A 20,722-nucleotide genomic window follows, 5' to 3' on the forward strand; every position below is an offset into this window, starting at 1 on the left:
CGTGTAGCCTATGTCTGGACTCGACTCCCACCTGAAGTTCCTCTCAGCTCCAAACAGAATGAAACTATATATGAAACTACATCTCTATGCATATTCTGCCCCACAAGCTCTCTTGAGGTGATATAACGAATTGGTTATGCAGATTTTAAATACTTTTTAGCTAAACAATATTTCAAGTTGTTTTGACCCTTGTATGAGTAATTTCTCCAGACAACTTATTTGAATCAATAGTCTGCATTACAGCAGTAGTAAATTCTGCAGTTTCATAAAACGAACGCAAAGCATTTAAACTCATCCAACAAAATGGAGCTTGATGAGGCGATTGTTTGCTCAGATAATGAAGGCTTCAGGCACGTAACGTTAGAGACATTAAAACTCATACAAATCCTCCAAATGCATTAGTCGATGCACCGCAGTGCTGCCACCTGCCATAGAACTTAGCTACTGCATCCAAAATAAACTTCAGTCTGATAACCTGCTTTAACGTACATTAAAGCTTGCTAAACATACATAAATGTCAAACAGAATGCCAATACTACATTACTTGACGAGAATTAAAAACAATTCTAAGGATATGGTTTAAACGTAAAAAAGGCCAGGACTGGCCAAATGACGCAAATTTTCAAGGTAGCAAGAGAAGCTTTTAAAAAATATAGGCTATATATAGGAGCTATAAGAGCAGCTATATGGGTTGTTATTCGAAATTTCAACCATTAAAACAAGAAAAAAAATTGCAGATGGCATGTAAATTAAAAAAAATGCACTCTGCATTCACCACGCATGGAAAGCAAATGACCCCAAGAAACGTTACATTTACAGACTTACCTTTAACAGATTTATGACGAAAAATGCATTTCTATACGAGTCCAAAGCTGTCAATGCGTTTAGGTGGCGTTCACAATAGTTTCTCGTTTAACTTCCCGCATGGTCAATAGATTTAACAGGACGCGCTGCAGCTTCGACACTATTTCAACAGCAGCGAGTCGCAAAAACAACTAAATGCGCCGTTATGACGACGCACACAAGTCGTGTCACAAAATAAACTTAGCCGCGCTCTGAATACTCGTTGTTGTTCTTCGTCTTTTGAGGTCGAGCGGGGAATCGCCAGCATTACATAAGCAGCTTGTCAAACTCCCGACAGCCCGTGATCAACCCGTCAAAAAGCTTCGGCTAGCTTCAACACGGTAAACGCCCCTCCAACACACACACACAGACACGCACACACACAAAACTCCAGTACAAGTTACCCTTCAGCCATTCGAATACAAATCACAATAAAACCTTAATCAAATCCGCGCCGAATCGACAAACGAGCTGATGCTAATGTCAAAAGTGTCACCGAGCAGACAAATGCCGCCGCTTCAGACATTTGAATGCCCTCAAAACAGAAACGCTGTGTGAACACTGGCGTATGTCATTCCATCGATGTCATTTTAAACCGACGACACCGTATACAGGCTGTCAACCGCGGATAAAACGCATATTTGTCCTAAAGAGTTTGATTAGGGCTCGACTGCGCTAGCTAATACACATTAGCAGTCGCGAGAGCTGAGCGAGCGCTGCAACTTTCGTATATCATAACGCAACTTTTGCATGCGCCTCACAACGAACTGTACAAACTCTCTATACGAAAATCTCTAGAGTAGACGGATATTTGCTTGGAACAAACAACGGCGAGCTAAAGACTGTGAGAGAGAAGCATTCAGGATGGCGCAGTTCAGTCCGTAAATAAAGGGGCAAAGGGCACATCCACGGGATAAACCCGAAATACAAGCGAACTGAGAGAGAAAAATATGGTTATACCGTCTCTATCTTGGGATAAAACGAGTAACAGCTGTCCCGTATTGCACCGTGTCCGCTTATTAGTCCACATCTGCTCAATAAAGAATTGAAACATGACTTTAGACTGTTGAGTAAAGAGAAAGCGACATGCGCACAAGGACTCAGTTTAATGTCAATATTCTCATTTGCACTCGCGTGTAATATATTGCATGTTGAATAAGATGCAGGCTATTATAATAAATTATTCAGTTCAGTGAATGTGCGACTGCAAAGGTTTTGAAATATAACTCGTATATGGTGACAGAAACAGTATTACAGCTTATGTAAAGTTCCCAGATTGCTGATATGGTATGGGGGGAAAAGAAGAATAACATCCGTAGTTCACAACTTTTTGCTTCAGGATTCAGATTGTAGATGATGATGATGAACTGATGAATACAGTGTCCTAAAAATTAAATTACAATGTAATTTTCTTTAAAATAACCGGGCTAAAAATGATCAATTTGGAAAATGCATGAAACACCAGCAGTGTGCTTTACTAGCCTAATATGCTACTGAATAAACACTTTGCTAAGTAGGCTACTGTATAAATATTTGCTAAATCAGCCGACCAAGTGAGAGATGATTTTAGTCTTACTGGATGCAAAACAACAAAATGAAACAAAAAGCATTTTCTCCAATGTATTGTCATTAAGCCCATTTATTTAGCTTAACTATGCCTGAGTATATAGTTAATTGTGTTTTATTTGTATTTAAGAAGTGTTTGAAAAGACCAACTTGGAGATAAAATGGGCTAACATGGTGTGCAACATAGCTCAATATATTGCTTGAAATAAATCAACAACCAATCTAGGCTTCTCGTCTGGTGTGTGACCCCCTCAAAGAGAAAAAAAAGTAGTGTCTGTACTGTTCCTGCAGTAGATGCTATGTATTGTGTGCATCTAGTAAGCACATTTTCTGTAGTAGATGACCTTCTACAGAATATCTGTCAAAATGAGCAGTTTACAACAGAGCATAATGCATGGAATAATGCAACCCACAGGCAATGTTCTCCCTTGACCCTTCATTTTTTGAACTTCCGGTTCCGGTTCCGGTTCATCCATATCGCAGGAAATGGAGGATCATGTCTAGAGCATTGCATTGTGGTAGTAGAGTATTCTATGCTGTGCACTCTTGTTGTAAACTGCGATGTAGTATTGTAGGTCATTTGAATATTTGCATACGTAAAATCTATATTCTGCTGCAATAGCAAGAGCAGTATGGTAGTATGTTATTCCGAACATAGCTAGAGTAGAGAATTCACTTATTAGCCAGTATTACTTTTCCAGCACACGTCAATTTATCCATTACAGAATTTCACATTTACTTAGCCTTGAAAGTTTTTCTTAAACTCACAGAATTCAACAGCCATTCTGTTACTTGGCTAACAATGAGTCTCCTGTTATTTCATACTTTGACTGCATCTGAAAACCTCCTGAGCTCCAGATTATCATTGAATGTCATGTTGAATTTTATATAAGCAGTCCACATGTAGCAAGGAATTTTACACGTTCATGTCTTTGCTAACTTTTACCTGCACTGACAGAGGGGTTACATCAGACCCCACATACTCCAATATAAAAGGTACACAATGCTGGGGTAAAGAAGGCAGAGTCTAATGTAGAGAAAATGGGAAGGTGTTCTAAGATGTTAAAGAGTGAAGAGACGAGGCAGATTCACTCCCCCATGCAAACAAGTTCATTATGGGGTGTGGCGTGGGCATGTGGATGTTTAATTATGCCGTTGGAGAGAAAAAGCATACAAACCATCTCCAGGGGCCAACTAGAAGAAATCACACTGTTCTTTGACTCTGTGAAGTAGCACCAGGGAGCACAGAGCCTCCAGATTATTGTGTGAGACATGGTCATTACTGATCCAATGACACCCTTCTCTAACTGCAATCATGGGTCATTAATAAACACAGCCACTTCTTAAAATTCTGCAAATTGTGTTAGGTTTGGGCAGGCAGCTATTCAATAATTGCAAAATGATCTTTAGTTGAGGATGTTGAGGATGTGCTGGATGAAAGATGTCTAAGTAATAGTTCACCCAAAAGTGAACAATGTGACAGTGATACAACCGTCCTAATATCGTTATGAATAAAAAGCATAACCCTTAAAAAGAAGAAATTCTCAAAAAGAAATCCTTAAAGTTTGGCACAATCTTTTAAATTATTACTTCTTAGAAAATCAAATGCATGTGGTGCCAACAGAAAGCAAACTGATAGAGACCCTAATGACTGTTTTCAATTAGTCTCTTAAAATATCAGATCGTTTGACCTTTATGACAAGGCTAGTGTAACGTAGTTAGCGTGGCAAAGAAGCAGACAAAGACGATGTTAAAGTGAACCCAAGTGCAGTTTATTTATCCAAGGGCGTTAAACAAACCATGAATAGAATCCAAAACATGAAATTAAAGCATAATAATGAACAACTTTAAACTTGATTTGAAACAATAATCTGATATGTGGAAAATGTAACATCAAACATTCTTCAATGCACGACAAGGACACATGGCAATCATGAGGGCTTAAATACAAGACAATGGGTATTCACATGACATAAACAACCGATGGCAAAACTGATGACAAGATAAGACAATAAACCAATGAAAACATGACACATGAACAAGACGGGAACAGGGAATCACATGACTAATTTCAAAAGACTTGTTCGATTTAAAGTGGACTGCTTCGTATGCTTTTCACCGTGTCCCAACTACACGCGACGCCGCGACACGCGTTAAAAGGTATCTTTTCCATGTTAATCCGAGTTTTTGTTCAAACCAGACGCGACGGCGACACGCAAAGTTTCTAATTTAGAAACGGTTCCTATTTCTGCGACGTCGCGGCTGACAGATCCGCCCATACAGAGATCTCATTGGATGGAAGTTCTGCGTGTCATGAATATTTAATCATCGAACATGGACGACGAGGAACTGATTGTCGAAGTTTAAAGGCATTCAATTCTCTACGATAAATCCCACAAATTCCACAAAGACATCAGGAAAAAGGATTCCGTCTGGAGAAGTATAGCTGAAGCATTGAATACACATGGTAAGTTAAATTTAGAACTTTCATCTACAGCGAATGAATGAATGAATGAATGTAGCATTTAGCTATAGTAGGCTACTAATGACGCATCAACCTGTGTAAAACAAATTCCACTTTATTTTCAATGTAAAGTAGAGTGAATAGGCATGACGATTTGTGTCCTTGTATCCAGGGGTGTCATTCCAGACAATCTACTGAAATACAGGCATGGTGGGGAGTCGCAATGACAATGACAGTAGTCCGAGCTGTGCACACTCGGCACACTCGGCGCGCTGCTCGTAGCAGAGGCGCCGGCGGTGTCACACGGGGCAGAGGGGCTATTATGCATAGTCTACACGCCCACACGCTGTTCTGAATGGCTGTGATTTTTGATTGACGTGTGAATTTTATCGCGTCGTGTGTAGTTAGGACACGGTGTTTGAATCGCTCTCGCAGTAGTTTGTCATTAATAATAATAATACATAAGTCTTATATAGCGCTTTCCAAGGAACTCAAAGACGCTTTACAAATAAAACAAACAAACAATGATGAGAGTGCTAATATAGATTGTAGGCGAGCTGAAACAGGTGGTTTTTGAGCAGTTTTTTGTAGGTGGTCAGTGAATCCGAGTTTCTGATGTGGATAGGGAGTAATTTCCAAAGGGTGGGGGCAGCGATGGCAAATGCTCGGTCCCCCAAAGTTCGGTGCGTTGATTTGGTGATGGGTTTGAGAAGGCCCAAGTCGGCAGAGCGGAGACGTCGGGAGGGGCGATGAAGCTGTAAGAGGTCTGTGAGATATGGAGGTGCCAAGTTATTGAGGGCTTTGTGAGTGATGAGCAGAACTTTGTAATGGATGCGCTGTTGTACAGGGAGCCAATGAAGCTGTTGAAGAACGGGGGTGATGTGGTCTATGGAGCGGGTGTGGGTGAGGAGGCGGGCAGCGGAGTTTTGAACGTATTGCAGTTTTTTTATATCAGAGGATGGGAGGCCATATAGGAGACTATTGCAGTAGTCGAGTCTTGATGTAATGAATGCATGGATGAGAGTTTCCGCATTAGATATGGAGAGGATAGGGCGTAGACGAGCAATATTTCGTAGGTGTAAAAAGGCCGTTTTGGTGATTATTAAACGATCATCAAACGATCGGTCTCTGCAGCGCCGTTTCAAGTCGAAAAAAGCCTAAAATATGACGTGTCAGGTTAAAATTGCATGTGACTCCCTGGTAATTGTGAATTAATTATTTATGATGTTTGTAAAAAAATAAATAAATAATAAAAATAAACACTGGTGCAGTTGATGGAAACTAAGTAAGCTTAACTGACAGAGCCACACCATTGAGTAAATAGATCACAGGTGAATAGTGAGTGAGAATGTACATTTCCTTAGAAAATGTGAGTGGGTGCTTGCAGTGGCAAAACTCGCCACTCAGTTGCTAGGCTGCGGTTAGCTAGTTTTTAGCAAAATGGTAACAAAATTAGCATCATGATAGCATGATTAGCATGTGACTAGCATAATGCTAGCATGATTAGGATGTTGTTAGCATCATGCTAGCATTTTTTTAGCAAGATGCTAGCACAATTAGCATGTTTTAAGCAAAATGCTAGCACGATTAGCATGTTTTTAGCAAGATACTAACATGATTAGCATGTTGCTAGCATGATTAGTATTTTGCCAGCATGATACGCATGTTGCTAGCATCATGTTAGCATGATGTTAACACGTTTTAGCAAGATGCTAGCATTATTAGTATGTTGTTAACATCATGCTAGCACAATTAGCATGTTGCTAGCATCATGCTAGCATGATTAGCATGATGCTAGCAATATTAGCATGTTGTTAGCATGATTTTAACACCATTTACCATGTTGCTAGAATGGTTTACCATAGTTTACCATGACTTACCATGATTCTAGCATTATTTACCATAGTTTACCATGATTTACCATTTTCTAGTATGATTTACCATAATTCTAGCATGATTTACCATAGTTTAGCATGATTTAGTCAAAAGAGCCAACCCCCATCTATATACGATGTTCTGATGCAGAGATATAGCCTAGGTCTTGCAAAATGGTTGCTTGGGTACTCTGTTTGGTTGCTAGGGAGTGGCTTGGCAGCTGGCAATCATGAAACTCCAAAGGCTGCTTGTCAGTATGAATGATATAAACTAGGGATGAGTTGCGATCTTCGAATAGTCGAACTGCGTTCAAAATTCGATCATAAAATTACTTTTTCGAATATCGTTATATTTTCGCGCAATTCCAATGTGTCATAATTGACGGCGTGCCAACTGTCACAGATTGCGCAGCAAGGTATTTTCCTGTCAGGGACACAAGGTGTCACTAACATGAATGAACAGCGCAATAGGATACCAGTGTTTTATATAGTGTAAACAAACAACAGAAGAAGAGCACCGTGACCGTTAACTCTGCGCCCAACAGAGGTGGGTAGTAACCTTTTACTGTCTACGGTAGTAACCGTCTACAAAGTAGGCTACATTTACTTCCTTACGTTGGGGCGACGTTCCTCTCGTTACTTTATTTTAATGCAATACATGCTGTTAAATGCATCGTTTATTCCAAGCGCGCTGCATCTTTTTTATGGGCATGAGCGATGCTCAATTCACAAATGAATCACTCTTTTGAGTCGATTCTGTTCAAAGACTTCATCAAACAGATCTGTCTAAATCGGTTCGCAGATCAGTTTGAATGGTCTGTTCAGTTTCCTGCACGCACTGAATCCTCTGATACGCTTTCAATTCACACTCGGAGTCGTAACAGGAAGATTTAAGAACATCAAGAGCGATGGATGAAGTGGCCGTGGGCCTACAGTTTAGTCTAGTGAAAGCAAATCTGCAAATGCATCATATTTTTGCCAGCGATGAAGATCTTGTTGAACATCTTCGTATGATGTCTGTGAATGAATGATTCCACGGGACGATACATTCGAGTTCATTTCATTCAGGTAATACATTTTACAACCATACAGATTATCACGCGACGATAGTACTGCTACAAGTATGATGACATTATCCGTTTTTTGAACATGTTAATTTATAGGCTACATTAAATAAGCTACCATTGTCCACAGTTTATGAAATGAACACCCGCCATCCCGCGGTAATGTGTGTGTATAGTGCAGTGGCATCACACGAATAGTTTTGATTGAAACTAATGTGTCTTAAAAGTAGGCTATTGCAGTAACAAGGCAGGTCCGCATAAAATCTTTATGACATATGACATTATTTTTTTATCTAACGAGCATCTGGTTTGGCGATGCAAAAACGGACTGTCGTGCTTATTGTTTTTTTCTTCTATGTTAACTATGTTAAAAAACGACGAAAACATGTTACTTGTTCAATTAATAAACAGTTTGTTTGATGACAAATCACTTATTTATTTTTTTGAACGATAATCGACTTTTGCTCCTCGATTTTCGAATGCCATTTTTGGCAGAAATTCACATCCCTAATATAAACCAACTCCCATGTGTGACATTCAGAATGGAAGATATCCCTCTATGGATTTTGGTTGCTAAGGTGCTCAACAATGGTTGTTAGAGAAGGGCTAGGAAGTGTTGAGGTGATTCATGATTGGCTGTTTGCTGCCCCGAGTGAACCGAGACCACCCTTCGTGTTTCTATGACAATTCAGTCCGAAGATATCTCTTTGATCTCTTTCAATGGAAGTTTAGGGAACTTGTTGCTAAGGTGCTCTAAATGGTTGCTAGGGCATGGCTTGATAGCTTCATAATGATCATGAGAGACTGGTTGGTCGTCTGAGTAAAATGAGCCCACCTCATTGTCTCTATAACACTGTGATCCAGAGCTATGTTCAATACAAAATTCCTCTGCAATTTACCATAGTAGAAAAAACGCATGCTATGGTGTACTGCCCCCCAGGGGTTCAACTTTTACCCCATTGTGAGGTATGTTCTTACAGAGCCTGCCTCTTCAAATTTGGCAAATCGCACGTTTCTGCTAATCCTCGCTCTGAGCTATAACTCCTCAAAGTTTGACGCAATGTTAAGTCTATGGGATTTTTTGGCCACTTTTTCACCCCTGGGGCGAACATCGTACGCTTATAAAAGTCATAGCACACCATTCCTTAATAATCCGCTCGATTTGAGATCCGCGCTTTCCGCGCTTTCTCTGGGTCGCCGATAAAACGGCGTTTGTGTGCAGGCGAGAGGGTAAACAAACCGGCTCGTTGGCTGCTAAATGAACCACTGCAGTAGCCTGTTTGAAGGGGACTGACAGGGAAATAAACTTTGACGGCGGTCCGGCCGCAGCGGGGCACGCGCGTCTTTTCTCTCTCTTTGTTAGGAGGGCTTCGCGTGCTCAGACTTCAGCGTGATCTTCTGCCGAGGCCCTCTGGGGGGCAGCGGTCTGTGACGGCTGTCTGAGCGCGACCTAGGGCGGCCGCCCTGACGTCGTTGCGAAGGCTGAGGCTGTGCTGGACGCTGGGCGCTGGCTCGCACAGGAGGCTGGCTTTGTCTCTCGCGAGAGCGGCCTGTGGGTACCACTCATCTCCACTACAAATAGGAAAAAGAGGCTACAATTTGCAAGAGCTCACCAAAATTGGACAGTTGAAGACTGGAAAAATGTTGCCTGGTCTGATGAGTCTCGATTTCTGTTGAGACATTCAGATGGTAGAGTCAGAATTTGGCGTAAACAGAATGAGAACATGGATCGATCATGCCTTGTTACCACTGTGCAGGCTGGTGGTGATGGTGTAATGGTGTGGGGGATGTTTTCTTGGCACACTTTAGGCCCCTGAGTGCCAATTGGGCATCGAATTGGGCAAGATACTATCCTATCAATATGTGCCAACATTTCTAAAGAATGCTTTCAGCACCTTGTTGAATCATGCCACGTAGAACTAAGGCAGTTCTGAAGGCAAAACGGGGTCAAATACAGTATTAGTATGGTGTTCCTTATAATCCTTTAGGTGAGTGTATATATCATAGAAGGCAAATTGGGGCAAGTCTGGGGCAGATAATAAAGGACAAAAGAAAACTGGGGGTAACAAAATAAGGATCGGAGCCGAAAATGTACATTTTATCCATGTATCTCTGTCTTTCTCATTCAAATGGGCAGTTTGGGCGGCCTTGGCAAGCACCCACTAACTAGGAGATTATGGAATGCCACAGCTGACTTAATTAAAAATAAATAAATACATAGATAAATAAATATACGAATAAATGTAAAAAAGGAAAAATACATAAATAAATATACAAAGAAATGTAAAAAAGTACAAATATATGAGTATTTATACTTTTATTTCCTTATTTATGTATAATTGTATTTTTTCATTTATTCATTTATTTATTTCCACTTTTATTTATTTCCACATTCATTTATGTATATATGTTTTTATATCTACATTTATTTATTTTCACATTTATTTATTTCTACATTTATTTATTTCTACATTTCTTTGTCCGTATGCTAATGAGGGGGCGTGTTTTACCTCACACGTCAGCAATCGAGCTCAGAGTGGCAGTGCTGAAGCTTTGAGGCCACAGTGACACCTTGTGGTGTGTGACCAAACGAAACGCAAGAGGTCTGGGACAATATCACATTTTAAGTCATGTATATCACCCTAACTGTTTGTAGGGTAGCTAATATAGGGTTAACACACATAGCACACATGAACAGCAACTGCACTTCAACGGGTCTGATAGCAGACACTTGGACATGGAAGCGCATGAAAGTATTCAATATTAATAACAACGCGGTGGATAGGGCTGATAAGAGCTTGCGTTTATTGTCGATGAGACTCGCACACCGCCGCAGAACGCGGAGAGAAACCAGCGCACATTTCACTGACTCCTACGCAAGCATATTGATCAATGAGTTTGAAACGCGACTCAATACACGGTTTACATAATTTCTTATGCATAACAGGTGACAATTCAAATGGTAAAATGGTAAATGGACTGCATTTATATAGCGCTTTTTAACAGACCCAATGGCCACCAAAGCGCTTTAAATATTGCCTCACATTCACCCATTCACACACTCATTCACACACCGAAGGCGGTGTCAGCCATGCAAGGCGCCATCCAGCGCGTCGGGAGCAGCCGGGCACCTCTCGTGCCCATGGTCGTGGTGATATTTCCCCCTATAAATTGATTTTATATCTACCCAAACCTTATTAAATAGGTAGAAAGTAAAAGTCGCTATGAGATTAATGTTAAAAATAAATGAATATAGAAATATGAAATGATGGAATCAATTAAATTGTATGATTAATTATGAAACTAAAACAGCCAGTAGGTGGCGGTAAGTCACTGTCTTAAACGAGTGAGTAATATCATTAATCTCATAACGACTTTTAAGCAATTGTAATTGCGGTGTAAAAGCATTCTCCTCTGTATTGACTGTTGTTAATTTTATTTTACTGATAACATCATAGTGCCTTATTATAATTATAACTGATTAGTTTATCGATTAATATTAAGAACTTGACATATATGATGATGTATAGCCTACCTATTTACTAAGGTTTGGGTAGATATAAAATCAATATATAGGGGGAAATATCACCACGACCCTGGGCACGACAGGTGCCCGGCTGCTCCCGACGCGCTGGATGGCGCCTTGCATGGCTGACACCGCCGTCGGTGTGTGAATGAGTGTGTAAATGGGTGAATGTGAGGCAATATTTAAAGCGCTTTGGTGGCCATTGGGTCTGTTAAAAAGCGCTATATAAATGCAGTCCATTTACCATTTTACCATTTGAATTGTCACCTGTTATGCATAAGAAATTATGAAACGCGAATGTAAACCGTGTATTGAGTCGCGTTTCAAACTCATTGATTAATATGCTTCCGTAGGAGTCAGTGAAATGTGCGCTGGTTTCTCTCCGCGTTCTGCGCTGGTGTGCGAGTCTCATCGACAATAAACGCAAGCTCTTATCAGCCCTATCCACCGCGTTTACATTGTTATTAATATTGAATACTTTCATGCGCTTCCATGTCCAAGTGTCTGCTATCAGACCCGTTGAAGTGCAGTTGCTGTTCATGTGTGCTATGTGTGTTAACCCTATATAGCCTACCCTACATACCGTTAGGGTGATATACATGACTTAAAATGTGATATTGTCCCAGACCTCTTGCGTTTCGTTTGGTCACACACCACAAGGTGTCACTGTGGCCTCAAAGCTCCAGCACTGCCACTCTGAGCTCGATTGCTGATGTCTGAGGTTAAACACGCCCCCCTCATTAGCATACGGACAAAGAAATGTAGAAATAAATAAATGTGGAAATAAATAAATGTAGAAATAAATAAATGTGAAAATAAATAAATGTAGACATAAAAACATATATACATAAATGAATGTGGAAATAAATAAATGTATAAATAAATAAATAAATAAATGTGTGAAAAAATACAATTATACATAAATAAGGAAATAAAAGTATAAATACTCATTAATTTGTACTTTTTTTTAAATTTCTTTGTATATTTATTTATGTATTTATTTATTTTTAATTAAGTCAGCTTTGGCATTCCATAGGAGATTGGTTGTCAATAGTTAGTAATCCACAATGGAAGGAGGACAATAAAGGCAGAGAGTAATCAACCACAGGAGTAACCTATGTTTGATCACTTACTTACACACTAATCAACCATAGGAGGTGAGTAACACTTCAGTACAGGTCAGTGAAGTTCAATATTCAGTGTTTCTCACTCATAGACTAATTCGTGGCAATGCGCCACAGAATGAACATTGGCCGCCACATATTGAGTTTTGTTATTATTATTATTTTTTTTTTTACGCTATTTAAAACACCGTATTCGTTCAGCTGCTTTTCCTTTCACTGCTCGACGAATGACGATCCTAGGACGAATTCAGGATTTACTGCACAACATACACTGGGTCATCATCAAGGAGCAGAGTTGGAGGGGGGTCACCAACCTTACCAGGCTCTGTGGAACTAGACAAAGAGGGATAGTGAGGTTTGAGATGTTAGGTGTGAAAAGTGGGTGCAGTTCTATAATTTGTTGGCATTTGGAGGCAATCAATAACTTATTGTTAACTTATTTGGGTTAACAAGCTTTAACTTTTTGCAGGGCAGTCAAAGCTGAATGTATTGTAAAAAGCCAGACCTTCTGCTCGGGCTGGTTTGTACGGAGGTGGAACAGAGTGCCGAGCATCAGCCTGGTGGTCGTTAGCAGGTACATCTGATGTGAAGCTAAGTATGTGTTGGGAGGGGGTAAATCCAGTGACAGGATTACAGAGGGAATTCTGGGCCCAGAGCAGAAAATGGTTCCAGCTTTTCTGTTGGTGATGGCGCAATGTCCTCAGGAAATGGACAATCTCTTGGATTTTAAATTCCGTCTACACATTTTTTTGAAGATGGTACCCATAGGAGAGACTGATGGACACACCTAGAAGTGTGAAGACCTTCCATATTTGAGTTTCTGATTGGGATATCGAAAAGGGAAGTTAGTGGAGCAGAAATGATACTGAATTTTTTTTTTATGAATTGGTGGTAGAAGTTGACAGAACCAAGGAAACGTTTTTATATGGTAAGTTGTGAGCATGATTGAACCACTGCCCGTGTCCATCTGCATAAACGCTCCCAGCATAAACGCTCCAGATAAATTATTTATTAAAGCATCAACATTCTCAATCCACTGTTAATTTGACATAAAAGTAAGCATAGGCTGCTCCTGTCACAGTTGTCTGCACCACTCTGTCATCTTCTGCACTACACTTCCCAGCATCCCTCTAGTCTTCACACCTGCGCTCACTCCCTCATTTACCCGCACCTGCCTGTCATCATCATCATCCGTGTCACCTGTGCACACCTCATTATTGTTCATTTGTCTGTATTTAGTTCCCTTCTGTTCAGTTAGTCTTTGTCTGTTCTACGTTGTATTGTGGTGTGTGTATCCTCCGTCCGTCTGCCTGTTTGCACCCTTGTAAGTTTATATTATCAGTAAAAGTTCTTGTATTGGAATTCTGGACTCCTTGTCTTCCTCTACATACACCACTCCTGTAACAGAAGAACCGACCTAAATATGAGTTGGGAACTCGTTGGACAGATTGCGGCTATGGCTCAGGATAACCGCGATCTGTTCAAATACACAGAGAGGTTTTGTCTTCTCGCTGTCACCTGCACTTTAAGCGACGAGACGATCAAGGCGTGTTACCGGCTGGGGGCAAAGGTGGTCGATCTAAGGGAGCTCCCACATCTCTCCGGTCTGGACTGGAGAGAGGCACTCTCCAGTTGTCTGGAGAGCTTCCTCCCGTGGCACGCCATGACAACACCTGATCGGCACGTCACCCCTCCTGTGTTCATTCCTGGTCCAGAGACCGCCCTGCCGGAGTCTCTTCCTGTCGAGCCTGAGCCTCACGTCAGCCCTGCCGAGCCTGAGCTTCACGTCAGCCCTGCCGAGACTGAGCTTCGCATCAGCCCTGCCGAACCTGAGCTTCACATCAGCCCTGCCGAGTCTGAGCTTCGTGGCAGCCCTGCCGTGCCTGAGCTTCACGTCAGCCCTGCCGAGCCTGAGCTTCGCATCACCCCTGCCGAGTCTGAGCTTTGTGGCAGCCCTGCCGTGATTGAGCTTCACGATAGCCCTGCCGAGCCTGCGCTTCGCGTCAGTCCTGCCGAACGTCAGCTTCACGTCAGCCCTGTCGATCCTGAGCTTCACGTCAGCCCTGCCGTGCCTGAGCTTCACGTCAGTCCTGCCGAGCCTGCACTTCACGTCAGTCCTGCCGAGCCTGCAATTCACGTCAGTCCTGCCGAGCCAGAGACTGTTCTCGTCATGCCTGCCGAGCCAGAGACTGTTCAAGTCATGCCCGCCGAGCCAGAGACTGTTCACGTCATGCCCACTGAGCCAGAGACTGTTAACGTGATGCTTCCCGAGCCTGAGCATGTCCCTAAACCTGTCCCTAAGCCTGTACCTGAGCCTGTCCCGGTCCCAGAGTCTGTCCCAGTGCCTGCTCCGCCCTGGAGGCTTCCTGCTCCAGATAGGCCACGCCCTTGTCAGCCTTCAGGGCAGGGCCTTTTTGGGAGGGGGCGTACTGTCACAGTTATCGTCTGCACCACTCTGTCATCGTCTGCACTACACTTCCCAGCATCCCTCTAGTCTTCACACCTGCACTCGGCCCCTCATTTACCCGCACCTGCCTGTCATCATCATCATCCGTGTCACCTGTGCTCACCTCATTATTGTTCATTTGTGTCTGTATTTAGTTCCCTTCTGTTCAGTTAGTCTTTGTCGGTTCTACGTTGTATAGTGGTGTGTGTATCCTCCTTTCTGTCTGCCTGTTTGCACCCTTGTATGTTTATATTATTAGTGAAAGTTCTTGTATTGGAATTCTGGACTCCTTGTCTTCCTCTACATATATAAAATATGTGTGCAAAGAGCGCTCCCTTTATAATCCCTATAAAGATGACTTCTCAGTTCATCACTATCTCACACAGCTTCGTTATAATCTGTGAAGCTGACTTCACAATGAATGTTTAATAATGTCTACACTTTTTTTTTTGTTATAATCAGAGGATTCACCAGCATGCAGAATGCACTGAACGAAAACTCTGACGTTTTGAGCAGTTAGTGGTATCTTACTTAAATGCATCTGATTGGATATTGTGTTCAATAAATCAACACATATGTCTGTGATTGGCTACATTGCCCAATCGTTTTTATTTTATTTGAATTATGTTTTTTGCTTTTGAGCCATAGATGAATAACAATTGTTTTTAGATGTTATATATTTAGATATTCTAAGTATCTCTTTATTAGTCCCGCAAATCGTTTATTCTCACGCAACCCGCACACACACGAGTACCTTACCACCCGCATCTGGCCATCAAATCTTGTCCCGCGTCGTACTCTGTTGTGTCGAGTCCTACGGGAGAGCAGGTCTCTACCTTAGAAGAACTGGTGTTCAATGAGTCTTTGGAGAACCAGACGGACATGCTGATGATGTTCCACCAAGGTTTTGAACAAGATAAGAATAGTGTCAATATAAATGAGGACGAATTGAGTATTCATGCTGTTAATACTCATGGAAGATTTTGATTATAATTTCTTAAAACACAGAAGTGCTGGCAAGCTATATAACATCACCCAATATCCTTAGTGACTTTCCTCATATCTCCTGTGTATATTCAGATGAGGTATTTGCAAGTGCTGGTCTGTGTCTTTCTTATCTACAAAAAGAAGCTGGAAGCAAGTTATCTTGAGAGATGTATGAATTCCTGGTTGAGTTCCTCCTCTACATACACCTTCATGTCTTTCTGTTCTAGAAGCAAGCCTGCCGTGACTGGTGGCTAAGAAGAAGAGTAAGGCACTCTATAGCATTGGTCTTCCTCAATGGTTGGCACACTACAGAGTGGATTGGGAGCAGGTGAGGAAATGATGGCTGAGCGTTCTGGAGTTGTAATTCCATGCCGAGCCTGAGTCGACAAAGGCATTTACAAGGGCCTTGTGTGTGCTGGTTGTGTTGAAGATGCCATCCCACTAAGTCCATGTTGCGGTCAAGTCTTCTGCAAGGAAGTGAACACACTGGTGTAGCTGATGGACCAGTTGTGGGTATCTTTATTAACAGTAAATACACTTAACTGCCAGAGACTGGATGACTTGAGAGAATGGTAGCCAATGGGGAGTAATCCACAATAGAACAAATACAACAAAGGAAGGGAGTAATCCACCATAGAAGGTGAGTAACTGTTCAGAAAATGTCATATTACACATCATCTATATTATGTCTATATAGCTTAGATCATAACTGAGGTGACAAGTTTGATGCATCACCATGGAAGTTGAAACCCAATACATTCTCTAGCAATGCTATTGCTTTCAGAACAGCAAGTTCTTTAAGTTTTCCTACAATGGGTTTACATGCATCCAAGGTAAAAAAATAAAATAAAAAAACACTTTAATTTCATCAATTGTTTAGTAAAAAAATCTGTCTCTCTAAACCTCTCCTTTTAGAGGGCCTTCTCTGCTCTTACTTTAATAAAAACAATAGTCTGAATATAATGAGTAACATTAATCAGAGATGTATGGCCTAGGCAAGAATCGAGTTTTGACACCCATGATCTTTATTATTTTATATCATATTAGTTTAGATGTTTGAATCTTTTTAAATGTTCTAAACTCTTGAACTTCTGTGCTCATTTTATTGGAGCAACATGTCCTGACTTATTTTAGCTATGAGCCATGATTTCCTTTGCCTCACAGTCATTCTGGCCACCATGCAAACATGCTCAGAAGCTTCCTAGTGCAATTGTTTTCTTAGAAATGGGGTTGCCATTTTTTTCCCAATCAGTTAAACTCTTGCACTAGCGGGAAGAAATAAAGAAGCCCTGAAGAACATGTAAGTAGCTCCAACAGTTGCTTGCTTTCCATCACTGTCTTATAAAAACACCAGCCAGAGGGTGTTAAAACTGCATCACTATTTGCAACCATGTGGGGCTTTTTGCTTTGGCTCATCCAGCAAGCTTTATACAGCGGCAGCTGTTAAGCATGAATATGATCTGTCTGACAGGGAGGCATTCCCCCAAAATGCCAAGAACTCCACTGACCCAAATAATCAAGCTACCCGCCTGGGTAGTTAATAGCCTGTATTGAGAACCTGTCATCCACTGCCCGTCTATTTTCTCAAGAATAACAAAAGTGAGAGTAACTGTATTTTAAGTACCTGTGCGAGTGTAGGCCAGATGAAAAGAGCTCAGAAAATTGCTTAGCAATTGTTAAGCAAGATTGACACATGTAGACATATTTGGTTATGCTTTGTAACTGTGTAGTTAAAATAGAGGTGTTCCTACATGTAGCATGATGATGTGAAGTCCCTGTTGGTGTGTATGATTTCAGATAAATGAGTCAGGTTGACTCACAAACCCACTTTGCAATCACAAAAGCAGTGCAACACAACACATTTTGATGAGCAGATCAATACAAGAACGAAGGAACTAAAAAAAAAAAAGATTAGGACTGCAGAATGTGGTTTCCTCCTTCCTTGTGCAGAATTTTGCTGCACTGCAAGATCTCTTTCTAATATGCCCATGTACTCCAAATACACTCAACATAAAAATTACGGGTAAAAAGTTACGAGTATAAAGTTGTTTATTTTCTTCTTCTTTTTTTTTAGTTTGTGGGCGCATATTTTACATTGGACATCAAGTGGAAATCCAAAACAATGTGGCCCGGCTTGTGTTATCTTGTGCATATCTTGTGCAGTTTTGTTCATGGAATGTCACCTAACCTGTCCACGTTGGCATCTACCTAAAAGGCATGTTCACACCATGGACGATAACTGTAACTATAAAGACATCGTTTTAAAAATCATTTGTAAATATAAAAAAAAGAACAGCAGAGTCTACACCACAACTATAACGACAACAGCACAGAGAAAAGATATTTGTTGGAATCACTTTTGGAACAATTTATTTCTTGTTGATGAACGATAAAAACATTGACAGGATTTAAAGTGACAGACGACAAAACTGCAGTGCCTGCTTAGAATAAACAGAACGATATTGTCCACTGGTGTGGATGTTAATATTGTTATCGAGTTAGCATCCTCTGTGTTAACAGGCCATAATCCCGCTAGCTTCTAGCAAGTGATGGATGTATTTTCTAGTTTAATTGGATGCACAGCCTATGTTATCTGTGTTACTAATGTTGTCAGCATTGTGGGGGGGTTTTTTGTGTTTTTTTCATTTTTTCATTTTTTTTTCAGCTTAATTGTACAACAGACGTCAGTGGATGGGGTGATCTCTGATAAAAGAAATAAAACAATCTTTTAAACTGTGTAAGTTTTCCCTTTTTATTTAAAAAGTTTTATTTTATTTAAATTTATTTATTTAAGTGGAGAAAAATTCAAGCAAATAAAATTACTTACAAAGATTTAACAATGTGACAATAACATATACCAGATAAAAGAAATAAAGCAGTCTTTTGTGTGAGTTTTCCATTTTCATAAATAAATATCATGTGCAATGTAATAATCAGCATGTGCTTCAAGTTTGCTGACAAGAAAATTAATCATACTCTAAAACATGTGAAAAAATGAAAAAGTCAATCATAAGTGAAAATAACATCATCAACAAACCAACTGAAAGAAAAATGTATATAAAAATTATTTTTAAATCTAATATTAAACTAGATCTATTAGAGCTTAATATAAGCCTACCTCTCCCATACAGACTGGTGTCAAAAGGGAAGGGAGGAGCCAAGGCAGGAAATGATTAAGATTCACACATTGCAGTCAGAAAATTAAAGGGGAAGACACGTGCATATACTGACAAGCACAATGGGTATATATTGAACATTTTGTGTAATTTTACATATGTTTAAAACTACATACTTTCCATACATGTTTCTTTTCACATGTGTGGACATGTTTTACTGATGATTCTGTGGACAACATAAACAGAAGATGCTTTTGCCTCAGAGAATACAATCCTATGTCTTGTGGAGAGCAAACTATTTTTCAACAGTCTTCATGGATTGTACTTCACTGTCAAGGTGGAACTCCTTGGCAAAATTATCCTGCGTCCCACTGTGCATATCCATCCTAAATAGTATGTGAGATTATAGAATAAGTGTGTCCCAAAGCATAGTATATTGATAAGAGTATGCCTCACTAATATTGCCCACAACCTAATGCGCTTTGGAGGAGGATTTCGGTTCAGAGCTACAAACACGAATAATAAGTTAAAAAACTACAAACATGGTGGGTGCGCATGACCGACAGTTAAGTCGAGAGGTTTAATTGCAGGGTTTTGAGTGACTAATAATCAACATTTAACCTGATTAAAAAAATAATAATTAACGTTATATTTCTGTTATATTTAATCTGCACCTACAATGTGGACTTTTATAAAGATCCGTTTGGCCATTAACTTTTAAATGCATCATTATGCAAACATGCTCACGACTGGCAGATCAATGTGCAACTTCTTTTCTCTTCAACATGGTCAGAAATTAAATGAAATGTGGAGGATTTTAACTGTGACAAGGTGATTGACAGGCCAGTTTACGTGACAGGATGCGTGTAACTATGCGACAGAGCGTCTGTTAAAAGCCTCGATTTAATGACGTGATAGTATTTCTCAAAGCTTGTCTACTCTTTTGCTTCACACTCACAAAAAGTATGTACTTTTTCTTCAAAAAAAGAGTACATGCTTTTTAGAGCATAGTATAAGTAGGCGAATTATGACGCAGCAAAAGTATCATCTGACGCTCTCACACTCTCCTCTCTATCGCCATTCTCTGTTTGAAACATGCATTTTTTATTATGTGGGTTGTGCTTCGGTACTGCTTCTTCATCGATGAATCTGTAATAACCACAATCAGAGCAGATCTGTTATTGTACGTCAACAAGTAACATAACTGTGCTTTTGTCCTGAACAAAACAAGGTATTTAGTTGCAGTTTTGTAGGTTTATTGTTGGCACTTTATTTTACAGTACGTGCATGTATGCGTACTTACAGTGTATAAGAAAGGACTGAGGAATATAAGGTAACTACATGGGTTAAGTTTAGGTGTAGGTTCAGGGTTAGAACCTAGTTATTACCCAATTATTGTAAGTACTATAACAGTTTGTACATAGGCATAAAGTGCTACCAGTTTTTTAATCATTTTAAATCAAAATTATTTTAAATGAATATATTTTCTTTGAAGTTCACTTAAAAGTCCTGTGGTGTAACAAACAATTTTAAATTTCAAAACTGAACTTCTGTCTGAAGAATATCTGGAGTTATTCAAGAATGTGTAAGTAAGTATATGGTAAGCTGGCATACAAAATCATCCCAGTGTGAACAAAAATTTATAATTTCTTTCATAAGTCAAACTCAAGCAAACACAAAAACCAGACAACCCTGACAATATTTAGACCACA

General features: G+C 40.3%; 2 protein-coding genes across 5 annotated transcripts in view; one reads left to right on the forward strand and one right to left on the reverse strand.

Annotated features, from left to right (window-relative positions):
- LOC143703878 (glucocorticoid receptor-like) overlaps window positions 1-1,932 on the reverse strand; it is a 75,566-nt gene extending 73,634 nt beyond the window's left edge. For 2 of the 4 annotated variants that reach the window (XM_077197359.1, XM_077197352.1), the window contains exon 1: window positions 826-1,910. The gene's annotated coding sequence lies outside the window, so the exon portion shown is untranslated. Of the gene's footprint in view, window positions 1-825 lie in introns of all 4 variants that reach the window. The other 2 variants (XM_077197363.1, XM_077197371.1) reach the window with 2 other exon arrangements.
- Window positions 1-20,722, forward strand: part of LOC143703835 (rho GTPase-activating protein 26-like) — a 494,068-nt gene that overhangs the window by 210,761 nt on the left and 262,585 nt on the right. The gene's annotated exons all lie outside the window — the stretch shown is intronic.

Source organism: Siphateles boraxobius, unplaced genomic scaffold (genome assembly GCF_051911475.1).
Source record: "Siphateles boraxobius isolate OS27281-9 unplaced genomic scaffold, OSU_SipBor_1 11, whole genome shotgun sequence".
Lineage (NCBI taxonomy): Eukaryota > Metazoa > Chordata > Actinopteri > Cypriniformes > Leuciscidae > Siphateles > Siphateles boraxobius.